Here is a 10,927-nt window from a genome sequence, read left to right on the forward strand (position 1 = left end):
GGGGCTCTCTGTTCTGGACCTGACTTTGTTCCCATGCTGAATAAATGGTTTCATGAACGGGGGCCCGTCTCATTGGTGTTTGATGCTGGTCCCCAGAATCCTGCTGCTTCCCTGGACAAGATCCTGAGGTTGCTGGCCGCAACAAAATGACCCCTCCCCACCAACTGGTCCGGGAAAGGAAAAAAATTCCTTGGAGAGAAGTGGAAAAAGCTGTCTATTTAACAGAAATTGAATAATATTAAATAATAAAACCTCTCACTGTTTGATGGGATGGCAAATCTAGGAAGAAAAGTCCTTTTCATGTGGTATAGCTTGGCTCGCTCAGGTTCTTATCAGTCCTTTTGGTGCTGGAAAGTGCCGAGGCCCAGGCCCCAGTGGGCCACAGGCGTGAGCTCCCGGGGTTTGGCTGGGTGTTCAGTCCAGAGCAGGTTTGAACAGATCCAAGGAAAAAGGGGGAAAAAAAAGGTCCAGGGAACTCCTCTGCCTCAGCTAGCTAAAACTAACTAAAAGCCAGAGAGAAGCTCTGTCCCACTGTCTGTCCGTGCTGCAGACACCACAGTCCAGGAGCAGGATGTGTGGGAGTGATGTTTTTCCTTAACACAAACTGCGCGCTTCTTCTTCCCCCCACTCTCGCTCTCAGAGCCAGTCTTAAAGGTGCAGAACTTAATATATAACATAAACCAGACTCTTGGGTATACCAGTATCATAAAGTCACCCCAGGACAACTTCCCTCTAAACTTAAAGGAAACAAATTTAAGAGCAGGATAGTGTGGAGTTTTAATATGAGTGCATAGTCTAAAATAAAATACATTTTAAGCAGAAATCTGGAAAGTATTTTTTTTGTTTTGTTTTCTCCAGAGTTAAGTATGTCTCAAAAGGACCGATGCAAATTCCTGGTAGAGTAATGTTCTGGCAATTAAAATAGGGGTAATTCAGATGCAATTTTTGTGTCAAGAGCTCTTGGGACTGCAGCTGGAGGCAAGCTTTTGTCTTATAGGTGGATGGTGTTTGCTGGGGAATCCAATTTGCCAGGCTTTGAAGAACTGCTATAATGGGATGCTATGATGACTTTAAACTAGTGTACTGCAGTTAATGAAGAAACAAGAAATGACTTATTTGTTATGAACAGAGATGATCCTAGAAGAGAAAAGTGAACAATACCAGCTCAGTATTAACCTATTGTCTCACTTTTCTCCACCAAAAAATAAAGGTTGCTATTTTTTCTCTTAGCTTTTAGTTGAGAATGCACCAAGAGAACATCAGGTTACCATGGAAAGGCTTCAACATGAATAAGTATGACACTATTGATTAAACGACTCAGATCTTCAAAAATGATGACATCTGCTAGTTACAATGTTTGTTCCTCTGATTTTCTTGCCATACTCAGCCAACTCAGTTAATTGTGTGTTAGCAGTAATTGTAGAACTGGGCCAAACTGTGATGCTTTCAATATTTTGGAGATGTAGGTGAAAGTTGTCCAGCTGATGGGATGAGGTTGCACAAGGGTGCTGCTTTCTGCTTTGATGAAGGTGTCACTTTGAAGGCTGCCTTTTAGTGTGATTCATTCAAAGCATTTCTATTTTATTTCTGCCTGCAAAGACTTTGGATGCTAAGCAAAAAGTGTTTTTAAGCCTGAACAGGTTTTGTTGATACACAGAATGGGGACAGTAGAGAATGGAAATATAAGCATGACACAACTGAAATGTGCGTGAAAAACGAGGTTCACATGTTTTTTATAGAGTTTAAAAGTTTGATAGAAAGACAATTAGGAGAAAAAATAAAGTATACAGATACGGCCGGTTGTCTCTGCATTCAGCTAAGAGAGCACACCTTACTAACAAAGGATTGTCCCTTAAAAACAGAATCCTGCTACATATCTATAAATTCTCATACATATTCATACATTCTTCTTAAGTTTTTTGATGTCCCTTTGTTTAGTTCTTACCTTGCCCCCTTCCCAATAGATCAATCTTCTTGGCACCACTGGGTTTTCTCTTCTGGTAAGGATGCAATAAATCTTCTTCTTGGAGGTCTTGGAGGACCAGATAATCTTAAGAATGCAGGGGGATCTCTGATTATCTTTTCAGTCTCTGGGTTATATAAACAAAAAGTAGTTTGTGCTTTAATATGTTATAGCCTAACATATATGTATTATACAACTATTTCTAAATTTCATCAATAACAGAAATAAAAGAAACTATATTAATACAACAAAGTTTTCTAACCTTATACATAACATTCATTATAATATTTGTGAAAAGCCAGTAATATAATATGAACTGATAACGTGTAAACAAGCAACTGAGATACTGAACTGTTTCACTGGTTATGTGTTTTAGTACTCTCTGCTTTGAACGAAATTCACTTGGCACTCAGAGTCTGTAGCACAGAGTTTTGTCGTGCTAGATGCATCTATTTAATGACTCATACTTATGTGCTGTATCAAAAGGGGGAAAATATATAGAATAGAAGGCAAAAAAAAATTTATAAAAAATTATTATAGGATAGAAAAGAAAGGAGGCTTTAAAAAATGGAAAGAAGAAACCCTGGCATTTCTTAGTTGGCTGTTCATGTTTTAATCCTCTTTAAGACACATGTGACCTCAGCTGGAAAACCTCTCACATTTTTCTATCTGTTGTAAAGCATTGCGCTTAGTGACAGTCATAAGAACCTTTAAAAATCTCTGAGAAATTAAAAAATTTCTAGTCTCTCTCAGTGTCACTCTTCCTCCCTAGACTGGCATAATGGTACTGCTCAGTGACTTGGACCAAATGATAAATACTAAGCCTACTTCTATATATATCAGTTAGTCTGTTCCAGGACTATTGGTTCAAAATGACACGTCAGAAATTGATGTGTGGATTTTAATGCCATTTTTGAAAAGAGACTTGAACAGAATTTTTATTTTTGAAGTGGAATTTAATAATTTGTAGTGTGTGCCAAAAAAACCATGCCCTGGATTTTCGCTGTTAAAGTAGTTCAGAGGAGTTACTAAAATTCCTGAAAGGACACAGCAAAACATAATGCTGAAAGCTTTCCCTCTTGAATGACTATAGGGGTAACAAATTAAACAAAAATAAAAGAAGGTGTCGTACAATAGATTATTTTATGCTGTCAAAGTTGAAGTAGGCTCATATATTGTTATTTTCAGTACTTTTCCAGATTAATTTTGGTTGTCTCGAGGAGCTGGATTTTACAGAGCTACAGACACAGGGTTATTGCAGTTTTTCTTTACTGCATGGGATCTTAAATATATTATCAGGAAATGTGGGCTGACTGAGAACACTAATAATATGGCTCATATGGTCTAACTGTATGGATTAACTGTGTGACAATGGTTTTAGACCTAAAAATGAAACTATTACCTTTCATAATTCAGAGGAAAGAACAACCTAGAAAGAAAGAAAATGGTCAGGTTTGGGTTTTTTATTTCACCATTAATTTTTTTATGCATTATCTATGAATAAGAACTGAACAGAATAGCTGTCTGCTTCAAATGGTATTTTATGCTGAGCTCAGGTGAAGTTTATTTTAATCCCTTTGTTGCTATCGTAATATCTTTATTTTGCCTAAATTTTTAACACAGTTATACTGATGAAATTTGATGTTGTATGATTCCTTTCATATTGTGAGAAATGAAATGCGTAACTGTTTGGAAACACCAATCAAATAATGTATCTTTACTCAAATCTCATCAATTATGAGCACTTGGGTTTTTCTGTGTATAAATGCTTCAGATTGATTGTGAGTAAACCTGGTAAACCTATAAAAATTGAATGAATGGTAAAACTTGGAAAATATATATGAAAAGATGTATTTTATCTGATGTTTGTGAGATGATATGTCAGGAATTAAGTACGAGGGTGTATTTTGTCTTACCAAGCTATCACTCTTAATGAAACCTTTTTATTCATGCTGACAGACTCTTTCTTCTTCTTAATTTATTTCCAGATCCTAACTAGTATTAATGAATTCAGTGACAATTTTAAAACTGTGTTTTTTAAATGTAAGTGTGGTATCTCTAGTTTCATGTACTGCTTCTCTATCAACTGAAAAGGTCATCTCTAAAATTCACGTGTGTGTACATTCGAAAGAAATTTAGTTTTTCCTTGTAAAATGTTCCAATGAGAGTGATTCAAAAGCATCCTGGAAAGTGAGTCATCAAAAACAGAGGAAAAGCATCTTGAGAATATAACCTTGAGAAGTCTGGAGACCTGGTCCACAAATCCTACTGCCACTAAATTTTTGATGGCAAATAATAAAACCCAGTGCAAAGGTTGAGTTGTATTTGAAATTATATTTTAAAATGAACTAACAGTAAACCAGTATCTTACTGCACTTAGATGACCCTTAAAGCAAGTGCTGAATGAAAGATAAAACTTACAAAGAGACAATATATGAATGGAAACAGCCATGAATGCAAATAAATTTCTGTAATTTGAGATCAGAAGAGGAGCATGGAAGAAGAAAAGCCATGCAGAGAAAGTTAAGTACTGAGCATGACTGTAAAGACATGACTTAATTTCAAATACCAGAGATGTGCTGCACTTTGTTATCAGGCTACTGTGCAAGTCTGACTGGTTCAGCTGGCACTTAGGTAAGAAGGATATTGTAGTAACTGAGAGGTTTAAACTGCACATCTGTCTTGTCCCAAGGAAAAAAAACCATCCTTTTCTCAATGTGATGAGTATTGCCATATAGATACTTTTTTAATTCCTGAACAGGCACAAGGGCACATCATCCATTCTCTGTTAAAATATATAGAGTAGTCTGTCAGCAAGTTGCAGAGGAAGGAACAAGAAGTTCATTCATAGTTGCACACTCCCTGGTGTGCCAAAATTTCACTCTCTGGGTGACAGTTGAGCACCTGGATATAAATTTTCATGGAAGAAACAAAGCAGTGTGTGTATGGTTTTGTTCACAGATTTTTTAATTTTTATTTTTTGTCCTTTTGGGACTTATTTTCAGAACAAAATAGTGACAGATTTCCTTTTAACCCAGCAAACTTTAGTTGTTACAGCTCATTATGTGTTTTGTGGTGCTGAGCTATGAATCTGCTACTTCAATTACAGAAACTGCCAACACACATACAAAAATCCAGAACATAGAGGCTAAACCATTCCTGCTTTTTATCTTTGGAATTACTTTTACATACTCTGACAGTTTTCCCTTATAAACAAAATGTAGTAACTAACAGATACAGTTAAGGAATGCAAAACAACTAATGCAAAACTTTGCTATCAAAATAGAGAAGAAAACTACTTTTTCAAACCTGAAGTTGGCACAATTCCTGGCTTTTCTCTTCACCCTTCCCTTTGCTCTTCACACTCACGAGTAATTAATTATCAGAAGGGAAGAAGAGGAATTAAATGCAAGATCATGCAAGTGAAAATAAAAATGTGTGAGTCTTACCCCAAGATGAAGTCACTTATTAGGAGATCCTGAAATTTATAACAATGGATTTTGCATATCTGGATAGATAAGGTAGAATAAGCTCAGAAGATAAAAATAAAAGAGTGTATGTAAAAGGGTCTCTGAAATTTGCATAGGTTCCCAAATACACGGCTGCCATGCAGAAGCCAAAAGGAAAGGGAACACTTACAGAAAAACTGGTCTTTGTACTCTTCATGGGGAGATGAAGGGAGAGTTAGAAAGATGGACTGTGAGAGCATCGTTTTTCATTTCCAATTTTTTTAACAGAACAATTGTCAGGAGTTGGAATTTCTATTTTGTTGCCCAGTGTGTTCAGAATAGCTCTTGTCAGGAGAAGCAGTATTGGAAATATAATGAGAAATACATTATAGAAAATAAAATTCATTACTACTTTGACCTTTCAGTCCTTTACACTGTGCTTCATGGTGACATCCTCCATTTTGTGAAGGATAGCTGTCCATACAAAGAGGAGAGCATTTCAAAAAGCTCCCTACTCTGGTTATGGGATTTGTTGGGATTTCTGGATTACTGCCTCTTCTATTCTCTCTTCATGATAAAGAAGCAATGAAGCCTTTCCCATTTGGAAGGGGAGGACCAGTGGAGGAGGAGAATCAGAGAAATTACTCCCTAATTACCTCTTGTATTAAAATACCTTGTATTTTAATGATATTGCTTATTCTCGCTCTGCTTTGAGAAAAATAGAAATTCCTGTCTTTGGACTCTGAGTTGACTCTGCTCTGGAAAGCAGGAGCAGCACCAATTCCAAAAGGCAATCTGGGAACTGCTGTCTCCTCTGCAATATTCCTGCTTGTCTGTGCACTGGTGTGGACACACAAAGCTGGCTCAGCTGTCTGGTCATGTTTTCCTCCTCCAATGTGCAGAACTGGCATAGCCTGAGGGGCAGGCAGGACAGAGAAAGATCTGCATTAAGCTGCTTTGTTTGGTGAAGGTTTAGTTGAGCTATCTGGGATAATGATGGGTATCTGGATCAAAGAGTGAATTATACATTATTCATGAAGATTCACTGAAACGTGGGGCATTCACTGCCACCTGGAAAGGGGCATGAAAAAATATGGAAAGTAAGAAAAAATTCAAATGGGAATGGCTCCTACTTCAGTTCAGACTTTACTGAATGCATGCTTTCAGGTGGAAAAAAAGGGTGAGAAATAAAGATCAAAAACTAAAATAAAGCAACAATTAGTGGCAAGATATCCTTATGTAGCAGATTCATTGCTATCATGTCTGAGTAGAGGCCTTTAAATGTTGACATGATTTCTGAACCTGAGAGAATTTCAAGCTCTCAGGGACTGACTGTTCCCAAGGGAAAATCTTGAGAACCTTTTCTCACTCAAGGATTATTTGTGTAAATAAGGCATTACTTTCCCAAAACAAGACACAGGTGTTTTAAGAGTGTTGTCTCTCTTGTCCCACCAATGGGATGAGGACGGTGTTGTACCTTCTACCAATCAGGATGATCTGACCAGAACAGCTTATAAATAGGGTTCTGAAAGCCTGCAATAAAGGCTTTATTTTGCCTCACAAAAAGCAGCTGCTGTGTGTGTGATTTCTGGGAACCCTCGCAATACTTCGTGTGCTCTAGTGACATTTAAATATACGTTATTTTCAGGAAACTGAACTGGGCTATTTTCCTTACTTTCTCTGAAGGGTTTTATAATTATTTTATAATTATTGAAGATAATTATTAACAAAATGTGTACTCAGATGATTAATGTAATCTTTCTGCTTAACCTATACTCCTATCCAAGTAAACATTTATTTCTTGTTTAAATTAAGAACAAATAAAAGCCTACATTGTGTAACCTGAAGAAAAATTGAAACAGGATCAGCTCAAGTTTTCCTCAACTTAAATTTCTGTGGTATTTTGACCTATTCTGCGTGAACACTGTGTAAGTGTTCACATGATTTAGAGTGCAGCATCTGTCTATACTCCCTCTCTGCAACCCTTCTGTCTACCACAGAATATCTTTTACAGGGAGGTGTTGTGCTACTTGAAAATGACCACAGTTAAATTGGTGTGCTGTTTTAACTCAAGTACAATCTGTATTTTGATTCCGCAGGTGAGTACTCAGTACAGGAGGTATCTATATATTCAGGGTTGTATACTCAAGGGGAGGGCCATTTCAGTGTGGGACAGGTTATGCACTGAGAAGGATTTGCTTTAGCTATAGAGATAACTGACTAGATATGTTTTCTACTCTCTGAGAAGGATTTGCTTTAGCTATAGAGATAACTGACTAGATATGTTTTCTACTCTGTATATTAGCTCCAGATTTCAGCTGTGTATGTGTGTTAAAGGATGAGTGAGAGTCTTTTATCCTAGTGAATCGTTCTCTGCAACCATCCCCTGTGAGAGGACTGTTAGGGCCCTGCAGCCTCTAGAAAAATGTGAACAATACTGATTATATTAATTTATTTAAGGCAAGAGCCCTCAAATTGTGCTTTCTTAAAGAGTCCTCTCAACTCTCCTCTTTGAAATGCAAGCAAGGTTAACGAAGAAGAATAAAACTCTGAGGTTAGTGTCCATTTTGTTGTAAAACAGCCTATGATAAAAGTAGAAACATTTCATAGGCAAGCCTCCTCTCTTAATCTTCCAACTAGATTGAAAAATCTGGAAGTGGTGCATTATACATAGAGTGGAGCTGTTGACTCTTTCTAAGTTTATATGTGAAGCATGAGTTTGAAATGTGCTTAGAAATCCATGTCAGTACTTTTTGTTGTCTTGGAGACTGAGCTTCTCAGGATCTGGGTAAATGGTACCTCTTCACAAATGTGCGGAGGGGGAAGAGGGCATATTTCTGGCATGGTTGCTGTTTTGCATGAAATTTTAAAGTCTAGAAGAAGCAACTCAGAAATACTCTATCAAGCCCACATAGTGTCCATCTGCCATACATTGGCTTCTTAATCTTATAACTGAATGTCACAAAACATTGTAAAACTACTATGCTTGAATAGGTAGTGCCGCTGAAGACTAGATTGTGAATGTGGAAAATAGGAACTCTGTTTTCAAAGTAAAAACAGAGGCTGACTAAACCTCTCAGGAATACCATACGGGAGACCCTTCCTCTTTCTTCACTGACCTATCTGTGGGGTGTGTGTGGGAGTTTTGGATACAGTGACTGTCTGTGCCAACCCGAGTGGGTTTCTCAAGAGATGCTTTGGACTGGTAGCAGCAACAAACACTGTTACAGCTGACCTCAGCAGTAAAATGCTCCTCTTTATTGAAGTGTGGGAATGACATACAGAGATGCACTAGTACAAACTGCTGAAGCACCTTGGCGGTGCTCCAAGCATGTGGTTTTTCTGATGAAGTTATTAATACTTCAAGAAGACAAAGTATGTGTATTTGGATGCCAATAAAATGATTCCCTGTAGGATCCACAGGCTGCACTTCAATGCTAAACTGCTATGACTGTGTGAGTGATTGACTGCCAGTCACCACTGAAATATTTCTGGGCGTGTACGTGGTTTTGCTTATCTGCAGGTTAAATCCCTTCTTGTGGTAAACTCTGTCACTGCTTCAACCCTTAACTGAGATGCTTCTGTCCATCTCTGTAGATGGAGGTGCTGTGCCATTGCTACTAAAGAAGCCCTGACCACCCCACAGCTCATTGACTGAAGCCTGACCTTGCTGCATTCATGACCTGCACAGTGCCCCAACCAAGCTTTGTTTGGTCTCCAGACAAAAAAATCTACATTAAATGGACCAAAAAGGAAGAAGTGTGAGTATTGCTGCATGTGGTAATTGAGAAAGGAATGAGAACAAAATGGGATCTACAATTCCCATTACAATTATTCTTGGGTAAGGGTGTAGTTTTCTGCTTAAGAAAAATCAAATAACTTTGTATATATTCTCTATCTAGTCCAAATTGGATGCAGCAGAAGGAGAATGAGCTTGTTTAATCTGGTGGTATATACAGGTGACCTTCTGTTAAGGGTTGAAGTAAGGAACTGGGCTTCAGATTAAGACAAGGGATCTGAAAGATTTCCCCATTTAGTGGTCAGTAAATTAAAACTTTGCTTAAGTTCTTGAATTCTCCTCTCCAAGATTTTGCATAGATTCTTTTCATAACAGAATTCAGCATCTGAATCTACCAGTCACACCTGTGAACTGGGATAAGTATCATTAACCCTTTTAAAAAAAGAAAGATATAATTAGTAGTGGGAAACTGTGATTCACAGAAAGTTCAGCACCTGATCAAATAGAAGAGTAATCCAAATGGATGATGATACTGTAGAAATTGTATGAAAAATAAGATAAAAATGATTATGGAGCTGCTAAAGGATAGCAAGGATAAATTTGACAATCTCTGTAGTTGTATGTTTTCTTCACATTACAAGCTTTTTATCTATTGTGAAGAATCCTCCCACAAAAAAATGGGGAAATGGTATAGAAAACATTCTCAGTGCTAATCCTGTCTCTATTTGAGTTTTTCAAAGATTTTTTTTTTCTGAAGCGCCAATTAATTCTCTTCACATGCCCAGCCTAACTTGAGTCATCTGAAGTAAAATCCTGATTTGCTGAAGCTGCCAGCAGTCTTGCCATCATGCCAGGTATCTGGCACATGCAGTTTTAATGGAAATTTACCCTGAGGTATTGATTTCTTGAGTGCCGTGGGTTATCTCAGTGTTTGCATCCAAAAGCTTTGGAAAAATAATATGGGGACTCTGAAAGTTGTTGTCTCATTCTGCTAATGAGAAATGCAAACACAGAAAGCTCAAGAATATTTATGTACAGCATTGCTTAGGTTATGATTACATATATCCTGAATATAAAAAATTAGGTGGTATAAAATACACTCATATTTTCACATCCACAGGGCTTCAGTAAGAATTTGCTTTCTCTCATGTGGAGCTTTCATGCTTGATACCAGGTGCTAATGATTCCTGTCTGCTTAAAATAGACCCATTAAACAATTAAACCATTCAGCCAAGTTCATCTTTTGAAATAGAACTTTAATAGTGAGAAAAAATAGGAGGGATTTCTAAAATCCTTTTTTCTTTCCTTCTTTTCCAGCTGAAAATTGACTGGCAGCTATCAGCAAATTGAAGACAGGGAAACTTTCAGAAGCATTTGCTTTCTAAGCTGCTGTTGCCTGCAGTCTTCTTGATACCAGAATTTTATTTGCTTCCTGCATTTTGTTGGAAGCTTTTGACTGAGAATACAAGAAAAAAGTATTTGAATTGCTTTTGGATTTCTTACAGAGGTTTTATCTTATTTTTAAAATCTGTGAGCTGGATGTGCATTTCATTCCTTCTCATTTTTCCTTTTGCTGCTGAATATGTTTGTATCCAGCACAAAGTGGAATGCAAAATAATTGAGTAATTTGTAATACTGAATATTAATACTGAAAATAACACAACCCCCAATATTCTCAGCAGTTCCATTTGTAACTCAAGATTTGACCTGTAGTAGAGATAACAAAGTATTTTGATATTATCAGAGTTCTGTTTGCATTAAAACTTTAAAAATCTG

General features: G+C 37.2%; 1 long non-coding RNA gene across 1 annotated transcript; it reads left to right on the forward strand.

The window, feature by feature from the left end:
• Positions 1-7,018: 7,018 nt before the first annotated feature.
• LOC117244247 lies at positions 7,019-10,927 on the forward strand. The gene is made up of 4 exons (XR_004496968.1): positions 7,019-7,340; positions 7,427-7,511; positions 9,010-9,173; positions 10,469-10,927. It is a non-coding gene; the product is annotated as an uncharacterized LOC117244247 (long non-coding RNA).

The sequence above is a fragment of the Parus major genome, chromosome 4, assembly GCF_001522545.3.
Source record: "Parus major isolate Abel chromosome 4, Parus_major1.1, whole genome shotgun sequence".
NCBI classification, from domain to species: domain Eukaryota; kingdom Metazoa; phylum Chordata; class Aves; order Passeriformes; family Paridae; genus Parus; species Parus major.